The following is a 21,582-nucleotide window of genomic DNA, read 5'->3' as shown; positions in this document are numbered from 1 at the left end:
AAAAAGAAAGCCCAACCCCCAAGAGTTAGTAACACGCCCCTAGGAACACTTAACCCCTTCACTGCCACCCACTGGTTAACCCCTTCACTGCCAGTGTAATTTACACAGGAATCACTGCATTTGTATGGCAGTGATTGCTGTATAAATGACAATGGTCCCAAAAAAGTGTTAAAAATGTCCGATGTGTCCGCCATAATGTTGCAGTCACAATAAAAATTGCTGATCGCCTCCATTACTAGTAAAAAAAAAAATATTAATAAAAATGCCATAAAACTATCCCCTATTTTGTAAACGCTATAACTTTTGCGCAAACCAATCAATAATCGCTTATTGCAATTTTTTTTTACCAAAAATATGTAGAAGAATACGTATCGGCCTAAACTGCGGGAAAAAAATGTTTTTTTTTCATATATTTTTTGGGGGATATTTATTATAGCAAAAAATAATGTTTTTTTCAAAATTGTCGCTCTTTTTTTGTTTATAGCGCAAAAAATAAAAACCGCAGAGGTGATCAAATACCACCAAAAGAAAGCTCTATTTGTGGGGAAAAAAAGGACGTCAGTTTTGTTTGGAAGACACCTTGCACGACCGCGCAATTGTCAGTTAAAGCGTCGCAGTGCCAAATCGCAAAAAGTGGTCTGGTCTTAAGCCAGCAAAATGGTCTGGGGCTGAGTGGTTAATGGCACGAAAGCTCAACTAGTTCATTGGTGTATAAAGGTGCCCATACACTATACAATTTTTTCTATAATAAAATAGAAAGAATGAAACTTTCTTCTAAAATTCGAATTTTGAATACAATAAATTTTAATTTGAAAAGAATAGATTAGAATAGAATAGAAAATAAAATAAAAGAATAGGGGAAAAAAAGCAAATAGAATAGAATAGAATATAACCATGTTCCAGAATTCTAATGTCAAATAGAATATATTTGAATTTGAAAAGAAACAAAAACAATAGAATAGAAAAGAATAGAATTTAACATTAAATAATGGAAAAGAATAGAATAGAAAACAAAAGATTAGAATAGAAGGAATATAACTATATAACCATCTTCCGAAATGTGAATTTCGAATAGAATAAATTTCAATTCAAATAGAATAGAAAATAATAGAACAATTAAAGAGGAAGTAAACCCTGATGGGTTTTACTTCCTCTTTGTTTCCCTGCAAAGGTAAAGCATAATGGGCTATATGCATCGCATAGTAGCCCATTATGTGTCACTTACCTGAAACCGAAGCCTGGGATGTCACCGCTGTCCCCTCTTCCACGAATCGCTCATCTTCTTTCCGCTTATCATGGCTCCGGCGCTCTGATTGGCCGGAGCTGCAATGACGTCACTCCGGGTGGAGCCCCCAGTCACGGCACAATCTCCTTTAGAAACGTCACGCTCACTGGTTCTAAAGGAGTCTAAAGTGCGCCTACGCCATTGTCTACGGTGCATGCGCCGTAGACAGCGCTCATCTCATTTCTTTCTTTCTTTCTTTCTCTCTTTCTTTTCCTCTCCTTTCTCTCTTCCCCTCTCTTTTCTCTCTTTCCCTCTCTCTTCTCTCGTTTCCTCTCTCTTTCCCCTCTGCCCCTATCCAATCCCTTTCTCTTTATTCTTCTCTCCCTCTCTTTTTTTTTTCTCTCTAATTCTTTACTCTCCCCTTCCTCCTTCCTCTTCTCTCTTCTTTCTACCTCCATTCTTCTCTCTTTACACTCCGTACTTTTCTCTTTCTCGCTCTTTTTTTTTCTTCTCTGCCCTCACAATTTTTTCTCTCTCTCTCTTTTCCTCTCTGCCCCCACCCCCAAACCCTCTCTACTTCTTCTTCTTCTCTCTCTCTTTTCCTCTCTGCCCCACCCCTAAATCCCCCTCTCTCTCTTTTTTCCTGTCTGCCCCACACCCCCAAACTCTCTCTCTACTTCTTTCTTTCTTTCTTTTCCTCTCTCTTCTCTCTTTCCCTCTCTCTTCTCTATTTCCCTCTCTCTTCTCTCTTTCCCCCTCTCTTCTATCTTTTCCTTTCTCTTCCTCATCCAATCCCTTTCCCTTTATCCTTCTCTCTCTCTCTCTCTCTCTCTCTCTCTCTCTTTCTCTCTCTCCTTTTTTCTCTCTAATTCTTTACTCTCCCCTTCCTTTCTCTTCCTTCTTCTGTCTACCTCCATTCTTCTCTCTTTACACTCCTTACTTTTCTCTTTCTCGCTCTTTTTTTCTTCGTCTTATTCTCTGCCCCCCAAACCATCTCTCCCTCTTTCTTTTCTTTCTTTTGTTTCTTTTCTTGTTTTCCTTGTTTTTCTTTCTTTCCCCTCTGCCCCCATGTCATCCCTCTTTCTCTCTTTTCCTCTATCTTTTTGAAGTGAGATTATCTCAATTTCCATCTACCCAAGGGTTTTACAATTAAATGACACAGGGCCTAATCTTGCTGCAAGACAATAATAATAAAAGACTTTGGGTCTGTAGCATCATAAAATGGAATTAAAAAGTTAAGCAGCACTTAGTCATATTCAAAATGTCATCTCTGTTTAGCGTAACTGTTTGATACCTAATGCTGATAGATGACCAGCACTGACTCCGCAAGGAAAAAAAGCTTCCCTCTTTATATCAGGTTTAAAAGCTTTTAAAATATTCCTGTCAAGGCCAATTGTGTTCTCTATCAATTGTGCTCACCAGCCATTACAGTGATGAAGGGAAGGAGGGTTAGATGAATAGGGACAAAAAAATGGCGTGAGTGAACAAATGGAGGTGCTGAGTGAAGGATTCTGGGATATAAAATTACTGCATAAGGCAGAGGTCTCCAGCCTTTGCCAGTGTTTAAGCCACATATGGGTATGTTGTTTACATAAGATCTACTTATACATTATTATAGTAAAGTATAGTTTTTTTTGCTCTCCAATTAACAAGCTTAAATGAAATGTATGGTGTTACGTTTTTCATATTATATTTGTAACTAAAAAAGAACATAGTAAAAATACACATATTTCCTAATAATACTATGCAGATATCTTAACAGCCTGAAGGTGGAGCTCTAGTTTGCTTTTATTGACGTCTGGGCATATGGATGGGTCAGGAAGCAAGGTGAGATCCTCATGTCTCAAAAGGGCATATCTGAAACAAAACATCTATTCCATGGGTCGAGGTGGCCTTGGAGGCAGTTACAAAGTTTGAAATGGTTACTATTTTCCACTCTTACTTCTAGTGCAGCTGGTCAGGAACTATAGCTGGCTTCGGTGTTCTTCCCATATAGCCGCCCCTTTCTCATAAACAAGCAGGACTTCCAATACTTTATTGTCCCCAGGACATATACACAATGCTATAGTGCCTGGCTACCACACTGGGGTAGGCACGAACTGAGCACAGCAAACAGGTACTTGCGGTTGGCAGACAGTCAGTGTGGTTCAATGACAGTCCAAGTACAAGGCAGGCAAGGTTCAGAATAGTCAAAGTCAAACCATAGTCAAAAAGGCAGGCAGGGTTCAGAGAATAGTCGGACTTCCAATTTGAGGTCATAAACAGGGGGATCCAAACAGCAGAGCAGGGCAGAGAAACAGGGAGCTTGGAGCACATGTTCCAAACGCTATCACAGGCATATGACTGCAGGCTTGGCTGGCTTAAATCAGGTTTGGTCTCCATCCAGAGACTGGCCACACCTATCACCTTACAGGTGGATATGTATACAGAGAGAAAGCATCACAGCCAAAAAAAACAGGATGCTGGAATGAGACCAGCAGCTATCAAGGGGCAGGAGTGTTACATGCTCCTGACAACTATTTAGTATGACCCAGCAAAAACATTCAGGCTTGGGCAATGCAAACATGCACATTGTTTGCCAAACTCATTTTAAAGATGTTTTTATAATTCTCTGTAATTGCACTATAAAGTCCTGCCTGGAGACAATCGCCATCATCCGGGAGACTTTACCTTGGCCATAAATTCTTCCCCAAGACTGACTGGGCATTGGGTTCCTACAGAGCTTAAAGTCCACCTAAAAAAAATTATTAAAAGCCAGCAGCTACAAATACTGCAGCTGCCAACTTTTAATAAATGGACACCTACCTTTCCTGGAGTCCAGCGATGTCGGCAGTCGAAGCTAAGCAATCACTCGACTCTCGGCTGCTGTCAGCACCATTCTTGGTGAGGGAATCAGGAAGTTGTGGCTTTACTTCCCGGTTCCCTACTGTGCATGCGCGAGTTGCTCTGTGCATCGTAAGTGGTCCCTGCTATCTCCCGGGACTTGTTTGTTTCCCAGGAGACAGCAGTGGGGGGGGTGCGGGAAGGGGCGTAACTCCCGTGGGAGTCTACTCCTGGAAGTGGGTGCAGATACCTGTATTATACAGGTATCTGCACCCCTGCCCCCTCTGAAAGGTGCCAATTGTGGCACCAGAGGGGGGGGTGAATCAAATGAGCGGAAGTTCCACTTTTGGGTGGAACTCCGCTTTAAAGTAAAACTGCAACCATTGTTCACTTGGTCTGTAACTGATTGAATTGGGTAATTATCATCTCATTCCTATGGCCACCTAAAGAGACAGTGGCCTAACAGTATAAAGATGAGCCACAGGTGTCCTCTCCACCCCGGTCATCATTTGGCAAAGCACACTCGACAGCATATTTGGTAAAACAATATACCTTAATGCTAATTGCTTGTGTCCTACCCTCCAAAAACAACCTATTAATTGTTCATTGAAATGTGAAGTTTGAGAAGATAAAGTGCAGCAGAAGAAGCACATTCAGTTGTCTGAAAGTTGTACATCCTTCTGTGATTGTCTCCTTGAGAACCCTTTGACCCTTCCACAGCGCTGTTCCATTTTTTAAAATCAAATTTAATTGCGTCTTGTTTATACTCCAAGTATTCCCTCGTATAATAAAATATTAAATAATTAAAAAATAGGCAAAAAAATATATGAGATTGATTTATACCCTTTAGCTGTTCTTGCCTTCAAAATTGCTCTGTCTCTGCTTACTATTCCTGAATAGTGACATTTTGAAAGAGCAAGGTATTTAAGCAATAATGACTTCCTTCCCATAAAACGCTAAAGCCTCAATTATTTATGGTTAGCTGAATTTTTATAACCCCCCATTCTAACAAGCACTGCCTTTTATTCTCTGCTATTAAATGCACTTTTTTATTTGTAAAAAGCGTCAGCTTTGTGTGATGGAAAATAGATTTTTTTTTTTTAATGACAAAGTACAGTATGTACGTTAAGTTCTTATTTCATATCTACTGCATGCACAGTAGATAGTGTTTCAACTCATTTTGTCATTTAAAGGAATACTCTACTTTCACTAGTCTCTACAACTTGTAAAGTTGCTAAACTAGTCAGTCTGTAATATAATGTTAATAAAATTCACCTTTCCTTCTCAATCTGCATAAACTTTGATTTTTTTTTTTTTTATTACCAAAATATTCATACACTTCTTCTTTGCAACTTGAAGGTACAGAGCACCGCCACAAAACTTATTTTTTTTCTGCATATAGTTGAAAGTCTGTACTAAGATTTTAGGCGTCTGGCTGAAATAGGAGTTTAATTTGTGGGAAAAACTTTCTTCCAGTTCCTAAAGGTATGCAGACATTGCAACTTTTCTCATTACAACACTAAACCAAGTTGGTAAAATAAAGATACACCTATCCTTCCCCTATTCAGAAACAAGTCGTTAAAAGTAACAGCAATTTAAAAATAGTGAAGGGTAAAATTGTGGAAAAAGGCGTTTAATAATATCCTTGAATTATATAAAGTTTGTTTAGAGTATATTATCTTCCTAAATATTACTTAAATTACATTTGTATTCTTTTGAGCATAAATATCTTCAGAAAGCCAACATTTTCCAAATCCTAATTAGAAGATACAAAAAAAAAGATCTGTATATAATTACAGTATATGGCTCATCATATTCCAATAGGATATGAGAATCCATATAAAGATATACATCCCAAACACAAATTTCCCAGCATGCTTACTGTATTAGCTACTAGACATGTGCATTCATTTTCATCCAAATGCATTTTCGTCCAAATTTCAGGTATTTTCATTATCGTTTTTACAAACGATAACGAAAGCAGTCCGACATAACGAAAGATCCGACATAAATAAATGCTTTATTTTCGTTTTGACACAGTTCGATACAGATAGGAGATTCGACGTGACTCTAACAATAACAATCTGTGTCTATTGAACTTGTATCATAACATTCCATTCATTCACACAGAGGCAACATGACTTCCAGCACGACTTTGGGAGGCAAGGCAACTTGGACACGACTTGAGTTTGAACCACAGCGTGACTTAAAACATGACTTTAATGTAAAAAAAATGGCATGGGTTCCCCTTCAAAAGCATACTAGGCCCTTCAGGTCTGGTATGGCTATTAAGGGGAACCCCCCGCCAAAAAAAAAAAATGGCTTGGGGGTCCCCCTCAAAATCCATACCAGGCCGTTCAGTTTTTTTGTTTTTTTTTGGCACGGGGTTCCCCTTAAAATCCATGCCAGACCTGAAGGGCCTGGTATGGATTTTGAGGGGGACCCCCATGCCATTTTTTTTTTGGCACAGGGTTCCCCTTAATATCCATACCAGACCCGAAGGGCCTGGTAGGGAATTTCGGGGGACCCCCACGCATTTTTTTTCTTAATTTTTTTTTACTTAATGTTAATGCTAATGAACCTGTGTGCAATGCAAATAGCCTTCAAAAACCCATACAAGACGTACAACATTAGAACCCTACTATAGCTTGTAGTCAAAATATTCGACCGGGAATGTATGATTACATCATCATAAGTGAGTTTCATTGCTCCGTCGAATCTTCTTTAAACATTCCGACAGACACCATAAGCCTTCAATGACAGATTTGACCTTAATTCATTTGGATTTTCAGACGAATGCAATTTTTTAACGAAAAACTAAGTAAATAAAAACTAATTTCGGGAGTAACTAAATACATTTATTTTTCAGATGAAAACGAAATTCTGAATCAAAATATTTTAGTATGCACATGTCTATTAGCTACCCTGCAAACAAACCAAATTGGCCCTGTCTAAGAATTCACGTTAAAAGCAGAGTCTGCGCTGATGTCATCACGCCACCTGAGCTAGCGGTGTTTGTATTCGATGAGTTTGAGGCTATTGTACACATTCTATTTTGTGAGTAGCCTTATAAATACAGTGCCTTGAAAAAGTATTCACACCCCTTGAAGTTTTCCACATTTTGTCATGTTACAACCAAAAACGTAAATGTATTTTATGGGGATTTGATGTGACAGATCAACATAAAGTGGCACATAATTGTGAAGTGGATGGAAAATGATAAATAGTTTTCCAAAAAAAAAAAAAAAGGAAAAGTGTGGCGTGCCTTTGCCCCTAACCCCTAACTAAAATTTAGTGGGACCAATTGCCTTTAGAAGCCAGGTAATTAGTAAATAGAGTCCACCTGTGTGTAATTTAATCTCAGTACAAATACAGCTGTTCTGTGAAGCCCTCAGTGGTTTATTAGAGAACCTTAGTGATTAAACAGCCTCATGAAGGCCAAGGAACACACCAGACAGGTCAGGGATAAAGTTGTGGAGTGAAGTTTAACGCAGGGTTGGGTTATAAAAAGAAAATCCCAAGCTTTGAACATCTCACAGAGCACTGTTCAATCCATCATCAAAAAATTGAGAGTATGGCACAAGTGCAAACCTACCAAGACATGGCCGTCCACCTAAACTGACAGTCAGGCAAGGAGAGCATTAATCAGAGAAGCAGCCAAAAACACCCTTGGTAACACTGGAGGAGCTGCAGAGATCCACAGCTCAGGTAGAAGAATTTGTCCACAGGACAACTATTAGTCATTCACTCCACAAATCTGGCCTTTATGGAAGAGTGCCAAGAAGAAAGTCATTGTTGGAAGAAAGTCATAAGAAGTACTGTTTGCAGTTTGCGAGAAGCCATGTGGGGGACACAGCAAACATGTGGAAGAAGGTGCTCTGGTCAGTTGAGACCAAAACTGAAATTTTTGGCATAAAAGCAAAACGCTATGTGTGGCAGAAAACTAACACTGCACATCACCCTGAACATGCCATCCCCACTGTGAAACATGGCGGTGGCAGAATCATGTTGTGAGGATGCTTTCCTTCAGCAGGGACAGGGAAGCTGGTCAGAGTTGATGGGAAGATGAATCAAGCCAAATACAGGGCAATCTTAGAAGAAACCTGTTAGAGTCTGCAAAAGATTTGAGATTGGGGCAAAGGGTCACCTTTCCAGCCGGACAGCGACCCTAAACATTAGACATGTGCACAATGAAATATTTTGTTTCGGAATTTTGTTTTTGTCCGAAAAATACATTTATTTAGTTACTCCCGTAATTCGTTTTTATTTATTTTGTTTCGTTAAAAAAATGCATTAGTCTGAAAATCTGAAATAATTAAGGTTGAATCTGTCATTGAAGGCTAATGGTGTCTGTCGAATGTTCTAAGAAGATTCAACGGAATAGCTTGTAGGTGAAAGATTCGACGGAGCAGCTAAATTGTAGCTAAATAATTCTAAGAATTTTCAAAACTCTGGTTCAGCTGCATCTTGTGTATGCCGTCCAGTTCTGGTCACCAGTTCTCAGGAGGGATGTGCTGGGATTTGCGTGTGCATCCACAGAAGGGGAACAAAACAAATAAGTAGGCTGGAGGATTTCAGTTATGACGAACTGGTACAAACATTCATTTTATTCTCGTTAGAAAATAGATGCTTAAGAGGGGATATGATAGCAGCATACAAATATTTTAATAGTGATTCCAACATTGGGAGGAAACTATTCATTCAGTCTCAGGTCACTCAAGAAGACATGTGGCCACTCAATAAAGTTGCATGAAAACAACCTTAAAGTGACACTAACGTCTTTTTTTTTTGTTAAAAATAACAAACATTTTATACTTACCTGCTCTTTGCAGCGGATTTGCACAGAACAGCCCCAATCATCCCCTTCTCGGGTCCCTCTTTGGTGCTCTTGGCTCCTCCCTCCATTCGGACACAGAACTGCGGCCCAACCCCAACCCCTCTCTCCTCATTGGCTCACTGGCTTTGACAGCAGTGGGAGCAAATGGCACCGTGCTGCTGTCTCAGCCAATGAGGATGGAGAGTCTGGGACAGCCGAGTCTCTTGTGCAACATCGCTGGATCGAGATGGGCTCAGGTAAGTATTATTGGGGGCGGGGGGGGCTGAGGGAGGCTGCTGCACAAAGAAGTTTTTTTTTTTTAATCTTAATGCATAGAATGCATTAAGATAAAAAAAACTTCTGCTTTTACAACTCCTTTAAATGGCTTAGAGCAGTGGTCACCAACCCTGTCCTCAGGGCCCACTAACAGCCAGGTTTGAAAGATAACTGAAATACATCACAGGTGATATAATTTGCTGCTTAGTGATTGCAGTATTCTACTCTGCATCTCCCCAAAGTAATACATAAGCCCTGGCCTGTTAGTGGGCCCTGAGGAGAGGGTTGATGACCACTGACATAGAGGGTTTTTTACCATAAGAGCAGTAAGGATGCAGAACTCCCTTCCACAATCAGTGGTTTCAGCAGGAAGCATCACTAATTTAGTTTTTTTTTTTTTTCTTAGATGGGTATCTTACTGAAAACCCACACCCACACAGGTTGAACTAGATGGGCTGGAGTCTTTATTCAACCTTACCAACTATGTCTAAAAATAGTTTATATTTATTTAGCACATTGGTATTGGATGTTTTGAGTGCTTCTGTACACACGTTTTATGATTTGAACACTAAGCTCGGTTGATTTAGTTTAAATATTTCACATTCCATTCCAAGCGAGATCAGGCTTCACTCTCCACAATTACATCTCAGATATTGGCTCGGTCTGTTTCCACCAAAGCAATCAATTGTACTGGCAACAAAAATGCACTACAACGAGATGCAAAATAATATTCTTCCCTTATTAAATAGCCAATGCAATTCCACACAGCTGAAAAACAATAAGAGAGATCAGAACAATATTTCATATGTGTTTTGGTCACTTTACCTTCTGCTTACTATAGGGCTTGTGTACACAGGTGTGTGTGTGTGTGTGTGTGTGTATATATATATATATATATATATATATATATATATATATATATATATATATATATATATATATATTAATATATATATATATATATATATATTGTGACAGTACGGATCCCTATCCTAGTTATTGTCACCCAGGATTCTCAAATAGGCAGGTTAATGTCTAAACCGCTGGAAACAAAAGTGAGTACACCCCTAAGTGAAAATGTCAAAAGTGTCAATATTTTGTCTGGCCACCATTATTTTCCAACACTGCCTTAACCCTCTTGGGCATGGAGTTCACCAGAGCTTCCCAGGTTGCCACTGGAGTCCTCTTCTGCTCCTCTATGACGATATCACAGAACTGGTGGATGTTAGAGACCTTGCGCCTCTCCACCTTCTATTTGAGGATGCCCCACAGATGCTCACTGGGGTTTAGGTCTGGAGACATGCTTGGCCAGTCCATCGCCTTTACCCTCAGCTTCTTTAGTAAGGCAGTAGTCGTCTTGGAGGTGTATTTGGGGTCGTTATCATGTTGGAATACTGCCCTGTGGCCCAGTCTTCGAAGGGAAGGGATCATGCTCTGCTTCAGTATGTCACAGTACATGTTGGCATTCATGGTTCCCTCAATGAACTGTAGCTCCCCAGTGTTGGCAGGACTCATGCAGCCCCAGACCATCACACTCCCACCACCATGCTTGACTGTAGGCAAGACACACTTGTCTTTGTACTCCTCACCTGGTTGCCATGACACACGCTTGACACCATCTGAACCAAATGAGTTTATCTTGGTCTCATCAGACCACAGGACATGGTTCCAGTAATACATGCCCTTAGTCTGCATGTCTTCAGCAAAACTGTTTGCAGGGTTTCTTGTGCATCATCTTTAGAAGAGGCTTCCTTCTGGGATGACAGACATGCAGACTAATGTGATCCAATGTGCGGCGTATGGTCTGAGCACTGACAGGCTGACCCCCACCCCTTCAATCTCTACAGCAATGCTGGCAGCACTCATAGGTCAACTTCCCAAAGACAACCTCTGCATATGACGCTGAGCACGTGCACTCAACTTCTTTAGTCGACCATAGCGAGTCCTATTCTGAGTAGAACTTGTCCTGTTAAACCGATGTATGGTCTTGGCCACCGTGCTGCAGCTCAGTTTCAGGGTCTTGGCAATCTTCTTATAGCCTAGGCCATCTTTATGTAGAGAAACAATTATTTTTTTCAGATCTTTAGAGAATTCTTTGTCATGAGTTGCCATGTTAAACTTCCGGTGACCAGTATGGAAGAGTGAGAGTGATAACAGCAAATTTAACACACCTGCTCCCTATTCACACCTGAGACCTTGTAACAATAATGAGTCACATGACACCGGGGAGGTAATATTGCTAATCGGGTCCAATTTGGACATTTTCAATTAGGGGTGTACTCACTTTTGTTGCCAGCAGTTTAGACATTAATGGGTGTGTGTTGAGTTATTTTGTGGGGACAGCAAATTTGCACTTTTATACTGTCTGTACACTTACTACTTTACATTGTAGCAAAGTTTAATTTCTTAAGTGTTGTCACATTAAAAGATATAATAAAATATTTACAAAAATGTGAGGGGTGTACTCACTTTTGTGGGCAGACATGAGATTGTGAGAAAGGGCGCTAGCTTCATAGCCCGAAACGTCGACTGACAGTTGTACCTGGTACTTTTTTGATATTTCTATCTGATGTAATCCTTTTTGGAAATAAAAAAAATGTGTGCAGCAATCTGCATTGTTGCTTCTACATATCTGTCCGTGGGAAGGACTAGATTACGTGCACTTCAAGGATTGTTCAGTGCATCTTACCTTTACAATTGCGATATATATATGTATATATATATATATATATATATATATATATATATATATAAAACAAACGCATTTCAGGGGCCAAAACATTCCCCTTCAACAGTGTTCAACACAGGGTAAGACTTGCATGGACTAGGGGGAAGCAGTGACTGCAAGAGTCTATATTACAGCACAAATAAAGTCCTACATACTTACCTTAGCTCCAATGGTCTGATGCCCTCGAGGTCCCTCACTGGCGCCAGCATCTTCCCCTCGGGTTATTCCCCAGTGCTGGTCTTCAGCCATCCTGATTGGCCGGCAGAGGATGACGTAACTCCTGCGCATGAGCAGGAGTTCAGTCATTTTGGAACTGCAAGCAGGCAGGTAGATTTATTTTTTTTGCAGGAGAGACTTTGCTTGATTTTTCTGCAATAAACAGTCTGCTTACTCACAAAAATAAAAAATCAAGTCCCGCTTTAAGACTAGAATTAAACATTCCCAAACAATGTAATCAATCCTGAGTAGCGATAGGTAAGGTTGCATTTGACTTGCTTTGCTTTTGTTGTTTTTCTTTAGACACAGCAGGTCTTTATGGACCGGAACATATGGAATCAGTAAGGCGTATGCCCAATGAGTCACCAAGGCTTGTGGTGTATAAACACCAATGAGATGGATCATCTACGCCTTTAGCTTCTGGGCAGAATGGGGGACGATCCCTCCATCCCTCAGAGGGCTTAAAGTGATAATAACCGGACAATCAGGTAGTCTCAAACAAAGAGTGGACCAAGTCTTCCCCATATACACACACTGTACACTTAGGGTCCTTTCAGAGGGGGCGGATCAGTGCTGATCCGCCCCGTGGATATCCGTTTGCTCAGCGGGGATCGCCGGAGCGACATGACAGGTCCGTCTCTGCACACTGCGCAGGGACGGACCTGTCACAGCGCCGCTCTCCCCTATGGGAGATCGGGTGACGACGGACCGCAGTGTCCGTCGTCACCTGATCCGATGGCGGATGGAAAAATAGCTTTTTCCTCCGTCACACTTTTTCAGATCGGAGCAGGTCTGATATTAGCGGACTTGTCACCGCTGACATCCGACGCTCCATAGACCTCTATGGAGCATCCGTTCAGGTCCGTCTGAAAAACTGACAGGCGGACCTGAACGGATCGTCCATGTGAAAGGGGCCTTACTGGAACTTACTGAGTCCATAAGCTCTGGTAAGACATTCTCAAAGTTTTTGGTGGTTGTCTTCTATATTCACGTGATTCCTGAGATTTACTGATACCTTAAGGACTGAACCTCCTTGTCTGGATCAACTTCAACACTTGTTTGTCACTCTGTGGACTGTTTATTTGTCACTACTAATTATCATCACTTTTATATGGACACATTCACTTTTGTCAAATTTTTTACATGGTTAATGTTCATTCATTATTAATGTGAAATGGTCATTCATGTCGCCTTCTAGAAATAAGTCTTTTTGGTACAGTATATTGTTTTCATTGTCACTTATATTGTCCTGTAGCCATAGTTACATTGGTCCAAGCTGGACCACCATAACTATTTATAAAATATCCATACCTGGAATTCGTCTTTAACTATTGTTTAGCAGATAGGATACGGGAGTGGGAGGGCTTTTAAGAGCTCATAAGTGGAACCAAAGAAAATAGCACAGCCACAAGGAGGAAAACATGTCTATTCTCTACAACTAGCAAAATGCAGAAGGCGAGTAGAGCATACCCAATGCCCTTTCCATCCCCCCCATTAATGTGAGGTTAACATTGTTTTTCTTCCTGGTAATGTAATCTCAAATGAAGACACACTGACCTGTTCTGATTACCCTTAAATTGTTCTTGAGGGCTGAAAAGACTAATTTATGGCACAATAAAGTGGCCCCGCTTTTCACGATTCCCCGTAGCTCTTTTCTCTCACTTTGTAAAACGACACGCTCGCTTTTCCTGGCAGATCTCCATCCCGTTACATATGGCTGCATTTGCTCACTTCATTATCACTTGTAAAGCTATTACCTACTCTTAAACAGCCATACTTCTCGGTGGCACTATGGAAATATTATCAAACATGTTTATTTTCAAACTAGCACTCTGCAGTCTGGACTGAACAGAAATGCGTGGCTCAAATTTAAAGAGAGCATAGTTTAACACGGTAATTGAACTGTACCAGAAAGTAAATCACAACAAGGCTTTTTACAGCATATTGGAACAAGTTTGCGTTTCAATATTTTGACTATTATCTGGCATTGTATAAATATCCCCCTAGTACACTCCTCTCCCCTCGTATAATTTACAAGTGTTCATGGGACAAAAAAAAAAGTTTTATAAATGAATAAAGTTCAAATAAATGATTATGTTTTACGTTGTTTTTTTTTTTTTTTTGGGGGGGGGGGGACTTGTGATTTTTTTGAGAACAACAGTAAAGGAACTTCAGTGAAACAAAACAAAGAAATCCAGTGGACAAGTGGCTTGAGTTCTTCCCTTACTTTCTACATTCTTGTTGAGGGCCAGTTTCTCAAAAACAATTGGATTGTTGGTGGACTTGCTCGTCCCTCTTGTTTGAACTGCTTGGGACGTTCCATGGTTACTGAAACCATTCCCGTGTGTCTTAATGAACCATAGAGAAAATAGAAATGTTGTACTTTCGCATAAAATACCTTTCTTTGGGTCCATTGAAGGACACAGGAAATTATTCACTAAGCAGGAGTATTTAAAGCCAAAACATCCAAAGTAGGTCCGGTAAAGAGACATCCAAATGTAGTTGATACAAGAGGGGCAGGCAAGCCAACCAACCAACAGACCTGGCATCAGATCAACTCATTTACCCAAAAACAAGACCTGAAACCATATCCCACAATGTGTACACCTGAGCAATAGACATCCCGAGAAAAATAGAACAGCAGATTTGGTGACACCAACGGGACCCCAGAAACAATTGGGAATTTGATTACCTGAAAAAATGTATGACAGATAACCAGCATGCCATGAAAGGAAATGTGACAGAGTATACTAGAAATTAAGCCAGCAATCAGAAGCAACAAGTTAGGCAAACATAGAATGACGCCAGTCACCATAAGCAACAGATGGAACCTGTGAGGAATAAGGCCACCTGTCAGTAGCAACAGATTGTGTGTTCCTGGAGTAATGCCAGCAAGAGTGACAGAAGGAATGTACCAGGAATGATGCCAGTGGTCTTTAGCGACAAAAGGAAGGTGTGGAGAAAGATGACAGTGGTCAGGTGACACAGGAAGAGCCAGGGCTGCCATCAGGGAGGGACAGCTCATACCCGGGCCCCAACCAAAGAGTTGTTTATTTACTCTATAGTAACAGCCAGGGCTTTTATTCTGTTGAAATGTTCCAGAACAGTGTTCTGGCACCCCTACGAGAGACAGTGTGGGAGAGGCACTCTCTGTATACTATTGCTTGAGTAGGGCAGCCACTGAGTGAGCCAATGCAGCTTACTTAGTTCTGGCTGCAGCCTGAGAAAGGGGAAGGTAGAGTGATATCATCTGCACTCCGCCTCTCCTTGTAGGCTGGATTCTGGTTTGGGCGTCAGTCACAGCTCAGCTGTGTGGAAGTGCTGAACTGCATGTAGCCTGCTTGACTGCTCACTGTGGATTGAAGACAAGTTGTTAGACATCACATTTTTGGTAAATTGATTGACAATGTTTCTGGATGTGGGCCTGTGTGGTGACTGTCTCTTTGTTGGATTGAGCTGTCTCTTTGCTTGATTGTGATGTCTCTGCTGAATTGGGCTGTCTCTTTGCTGAACATATGGATAGGCCTCTTTTTTGGATGGGGATCTCCCTGCTGGATTGGATTGCCTCTTTGCTATATGGGGATGTTTCTTTGCTGGAATGGGCTGGAATTTTTTCTGAACTGGGATGTCTCTTTGCTGAATATATGGAGGTGTCTCTTCTGGATTGGGCTATCTTTTTCGCTGAATATATGGGGATGTCTCTTTGTTGAATATATGGGGCTGTTGGATTCAATGGTATGGCCAGTGAGTGGTCAAGCCTGGGGGAGCCTAAAGCTGTGTAAGCCCCACATATTCTGATGGCTGCCCTGCAAAGAGCACATCTGGAGTAGCAACTCTGTTGACCCATTGGTAGTTCTGGAAGCGCATGGAGGCCATGAACAGTCTTAGAAATATATGTGGGAGGTCTGTGTCATGAGGACAAACTTTACATGTACATGTGCATGTACATGTACAGAAAACAGCCCTTTAAGATGACAGTAATGTGGTCCAATGTGACCACCAATGTGACATAGGCACACTTGTTTGGCCATGGCTGCAACACCCAGGCTAAAACCTAGAAGTGATCTCAGCTGTGAGGTCTGGAAGATTCTCCACTGGCATGGGTAAGATATATGAACTAACCCAGTGATACACTGGTGGTACTTCTAAAACCTTGAACAGCAGAGCTGGAAGGAAGCATCTATTTACCTAGGGCACTAAACTAAAAACGATGCATGCTTGGTAGGGAAGGGTGAACTAGGCCAGTGTTTCTAAACTCCAGTCCTCGAGGCACCCCGTCAGGTCATGGTTTCAAGCTTTCCATTATTTTGCACAGGTGATTTGATCAGTTTCACTGCCTTAGTAATTACCACATCCTTTTCATCCGAGAGAAACCCTGAAAACATGACCCGTTGGGGTGCCTTGAGGACTGGAGTTGAGAAACACTGAAATTGGCTATAAGTAATGGATTACAATTTTGTTGCCTATTATACAGTTCACCTGCCATAGAGACTATATAAACATGGCTATTGAATCAGTGGCCTTCAAAAGACAATAGAGAGATATTGAAGTCAGAGATTCTCTCAGTACACTTCTTTTATGCTAATTGTTTCAGTTTGCCTGGAATATAGCTTTAAGAATGAGTCTGCAAACATATATATCTGAAAATAATAATTTCTCCACATTCTCTATTCATTAAAATGTTTTCTACAGTTAGCACTTTTATGGAGTGGCTTTTAACTATTAAACACTTCATAAAAACAGCTTTTAAATTGTGCAAAATGCTTTCAGAAACATTATTTACTCCCTAAAGGACACGCTTTTCCCTTCCATCCCCATTATTTGTTACAACTCCATATATTGAACTCACATCCGGGGAGCGATATCAAGACAGACTTTGAAACTTCCTGCTTATTATTAATTCATAACCACCAATTCGCAACCTGGAATATCACATTTTGTTTGAAGCCTATCCCACGTGAGCCCTTTAATAGGAAACTAATAACAAAAGTGAAGTTTTTGAAGGTGTTGAGATATGCTATAGAGATAGAAATGACCTAATTAGTTGTGTGGGTTTATTAATTTATGCAGAAAAAAGAATAATATTTGTTTGGAACGTTGAGTAATGTTTTACTTATGATCACATAATAATTTCGTTGTCATCCCTCTTTTTTGTAAGCCCTTGTACACACGGTCGGACATTCCGACAACAAAATCTGTCGGATTTTGTCCAAAACTGGTGTTGCATACACACGGACGGACAAAGTTGTCGGAAAATTTGATCGCTCGTAACGTGATGACGCTATTTCGTTACGACGGGACTACGTTCAGGCTAGTAGCCAATAGCTTTGGTCTAGGAATTTGATCTGATCATGCCTGGCACTTTGTCCGATCGGAATTCTCTACAAACGATCAAACAAAGTCCGATCAGATCATGTTGTCGGAAAATTTTATAGCCCAGCTCTAAAGCTTTGTCAGTCGGATATTCCGACGGAAACAGTCTGATGGAGCCCACACACGGTCGGATTAACCGACAACACGTTCCGATCGGACATTTTCCATCAGAATGAAAAAATTTGCCAAAACTGGTTGATTGTGTTCACATTGGAATTAAGCTTTTGAATGTGTTTTCTATGTATTAGGATTTTTTTCTTATATTTTATTACCAACAAACAACCAAGTTATAGCAGCTCAACCCCAGTTGGCCATAAAAACAAATTAACATAAATTTAAATTTTGGTACATATACAGTGCCTTGAAAAAGTATTCATACCCCTTGAAATGTTCCACATTTTGTCATCTTACAACCAAAAATGGAAATGTGTTTTATTGGGATTTTATGTGACATAATTGTGAAGCGGAAGGAAAATTATAAATGGTTCTCAAAATGTTTTACAGATAAATATCGGAAAAGTGTAGCATGCATTTGCATTCAGCCCCCCTTTACTCTGATACCCCTAACTAAAATCTAGTGAAACCAATTGCCTTTAGAAGTCACTTAATTAGTAAATAGAGTCCACCTGTGTGTAATTTAATCTCAGTATAAATACAGCTGTTCTGTGAAGCCCTTCGAGGTTTGTTAGAGAATGTCAGTGAATACAGCTGTTCTGTGAAGCCCTTCGAGGTTTGTTAGAGAACCTTAGTGAACAAATAGCATTATGAAGGCCAAGGAACACACCAGACAGGTCAGGGATAAAGTTGTGGAGAAGTTTAACCACTTCAATACCAGGCACTTAGACACCTTCCCGCCCAGGCCAATTTTCAGCTATCAGCGCTGTCGCAATTTGAATGACAATTGCGCAGTCATGCCACACTGTACCCAAACAAATTTTTTTATCATTTCCCACAAATAGAGTTTTCTTTTGGCAGTATTTGATCACCTCTGCGATTTTTGCGCAACAAATAAAAGAAAGACCGTTAATTTTGAAAAAAAAAAAAAATTCTGTTAATTTTTTTGTAAATAAGTATGTTTTCTTCTTCAATGACGGGCACTGATATGGTTACACTGACAAGCACTGATAAGGCGGCACTGATGGGCACTGATGAGGTGGCACCAATGAGGTGGCACTGATGATGAGCACTGATAGGTGGCACTGATGGGCACTGATAGGTGGCACTGGTATGCGGCACTGATGGACACTCATAGGTAGCACTGATGGGCACTCATAGGTGGCACTGATGGGCACTCGTAGGCAGCACTGATGGGTACTTATGGGTGGCACTGGTGGGTACTTATGAGTGGCACTGATAGGTGGCACGGATGGGCACTGATAGGTGGCACTGGTGGACACTGATGGGTGGCACTGATGACACTGATGGGTAGCATTGCTGGGCATTAGTCATTGAATCTGTTACTTTATGGTGCCAGTCAGTGCCAATCTGTGGGCACTGATTGTCATAGATTGCGCATATTGGGCACATGTGGATGGCCATGGGGTACATACCTGGCCATCCACATGTGGCCCATTTCCCTGGTGGTCCTGGTGGCTTCCCTGGTGGTCCAGTGGGGGCATCTGAGGGGGGGCTGCGCTGATAAACAATCAGCGCAAACCCCCCCCCGTCAGGAGAGCCGCCGATCGGCTCTCCTCTACTCGCATCTGTCAGACGCGAGTGAGGAAAAGCCGATCAACGGCTTTTCCTGTTTATATTTTCTTGTCATATTTTTCATTTATTATATTTTACTGTTAAAGGGAAATTCCACTTTTTTATCCAAAAACAAAAATATTAGTTCTCAACACCCTCCACACTCCTCCAGTTCTTGCTGCACTTATTTGCTTTTTAGCAAGTTTACTCCCACGTCTGCCAATTTACCAATCCATGTCTCATTCTACATACAGTCCCAGGAACAATGCCTGAAAATGGTGAACGGTGATTGGTCAGTGCAGTCAAAAAAGTATCCTCTAGTGGTCAACAAGTTAAGGATATATTCATGAATAGTATTCTTTATTTTTAAACTAAAGTTTGGTGTCACTTTAAGGCAGCCATTCTCAGACATAGTTCAGTGGAACCCTAGGGTTCTTCTAGAGGTGGGTAGAGGTTCCTTCAGCTGTGGCTAACTGTCCTTCAATGTGATGGTGCCTGCATAGTTCCAGGTCTAACATGGAATAGCCTGAGGCATGACTGTAAAGCCATGGAATTTTGTTTGAAGGGTGTTGGCTCCAACTTGTCTTGCATACACACGGTCACACAAATGTTGGCCAACAATTACAAATGTAGTGACGTACAAGACGATATCTCCATTATGAACACTAGTTTTACAAGACCAAGCGCTTCTGGATTGTTCTTGATTCCGAGCATGCGTGTTTGTACTTTGGACTTTTGTCCGACAGACTTGTGTATACACGACCGGAAAGTCCGACAACACACATTTGTTGGCGGAAAATTTGAGAACATGCTAGCCAACATTTGTTGGTGGAAAGTCCAACAATAATTGTCCGATTGAGTATATACAAGGTCGGACTTGCCGCCAACAAGCTCACATCCATTTGCCAATCTGATTGTGTGTACACGGCATTATAGTGACATTCTGACCACTACTGGAAGGGGAACATTCTTCCCACTTACCACCACCAATGTAAGGGTAATATTCTTAATTACTACCAATGGACTAATCTTACCAGGTCTTCCCCTGAGACCTAAACATTATTACAAGGGTTCATTTGGGGTAAAAAAACAAAACAAAAAAACACATACTGTAGAAAAGCTCCTTTAAGGTTTGTTTTACCATAGTCATTAAGAGGTTAAACTCTACTGGGTTTGTAATTGCAGGTGTTACCTCCTTCCCATGACCACATGGCTGTAAAATGACCATTGCCATAAAGGTGACATTTGAACACTGACATTATACATCCCTGACAGTTGCCTGGGCATGTGAAAAACTGAAAATGCTCACACAATCTTCCCATCTATCAATCTTAAACCATTATAAATAGAAGAATTTTTTTTTATTATTTATAGCCCGGGATAGGCAGGCACTGTCACATGCGGCTGTCAAGTCAACAGGAAGAGTTGAGCATTTTAAAAGTATCCTGACAACTGCAAGACGGATCGAACATAAACTTTTTCCATTACCTTGAATGGCACGCAGAGTAAGTCTGGAAATGTTCCTCAAACTTCGAAAACTGAAAGGCGTTCAGCTTGATCGACACCATTTAGTGCAGTTGTGTATTTCATAGAAATAAACAACATATTTTTGAATACAGCTCGGAAAGGTATCCAAAAATGTCCTTATTTTAGTTTCCTGTGTTCTCTTATTATTATTACAGGTACTTATTATATAGTGCTGACAATTTACTCAGCGCTTTACACATATATTGTGTATTCACATCAGTCCCTGTCCATAAGGAGTTTACAATCTAAGGTCCCTAACATACATTCATACATATACATATTAGGACCAATTTTGAAAGGAGCCAATTAACTTACCGGCATGTCTTTGGAGTGTTGGAGGACACCGGAGCACCGGGAGGAAACCCACACAGGCACAGGGAAAATGTGAAAACTCCAGGTAGGTAGTGTCATGGTTGGGACTTGAATCAGTAACCCTAGGCTGCTAGACAGAAGTTCTTACCACTTAGGACTCTTTCACACAGCCATTGAATCTTAAAGCAGCCTTTAATACACAATCTATAGCGTTAATGAATGCTATGGACAGGTTGCACTGTATCATGAGAAGGTCGTAAAATACCCTCTGAGATTTGAAACGATCACTTTTTCTAATTCAAAACTGCACCTAACACTAAAGCCCCGTACACACGATCAGAATTTCGGCCAGTAAAAGACCGATGAGAGCTTTTGGTCGGAAAATGCGACTGTGTTTATGATCCATCGGACTTTTGCTGCCCGAATTCCCGCCAGCGAAAGATTGAGAGCAGGTTCTCAATTTTTCGGTCGGAAAAAGCTTTGACCGGGAATTTCCGATCGTCTGTACCAATTCCGACGCGCACAATTCCTACGCATGCTCGGAAACATTTTGACGCATGCTCGGAAGCTTTGACCTTGATTTCCACGGCTCGTCGT

Source organism: Lithobates pipiens, unplaced genomic scaffold (assembly GCF_037356315.1).
Source record: "Lithobates pipiens isolate NorthernLeopardFrog02 unplaced genomic scaffold, aLitPip1_a1.2 Scaffold_13, whole genome shotgun sequence".
Taxonomy (NCBI): Eukaryota; Metazoa; Chordata; class Amphibia; order Anura; family Ranidae; genus Lithobates; species Lithobates pipiens.
The sequence above is the reverse complement of the archived record's forward strand: the minus strand, read 5'-3'. Positions refer to the sequence as shown.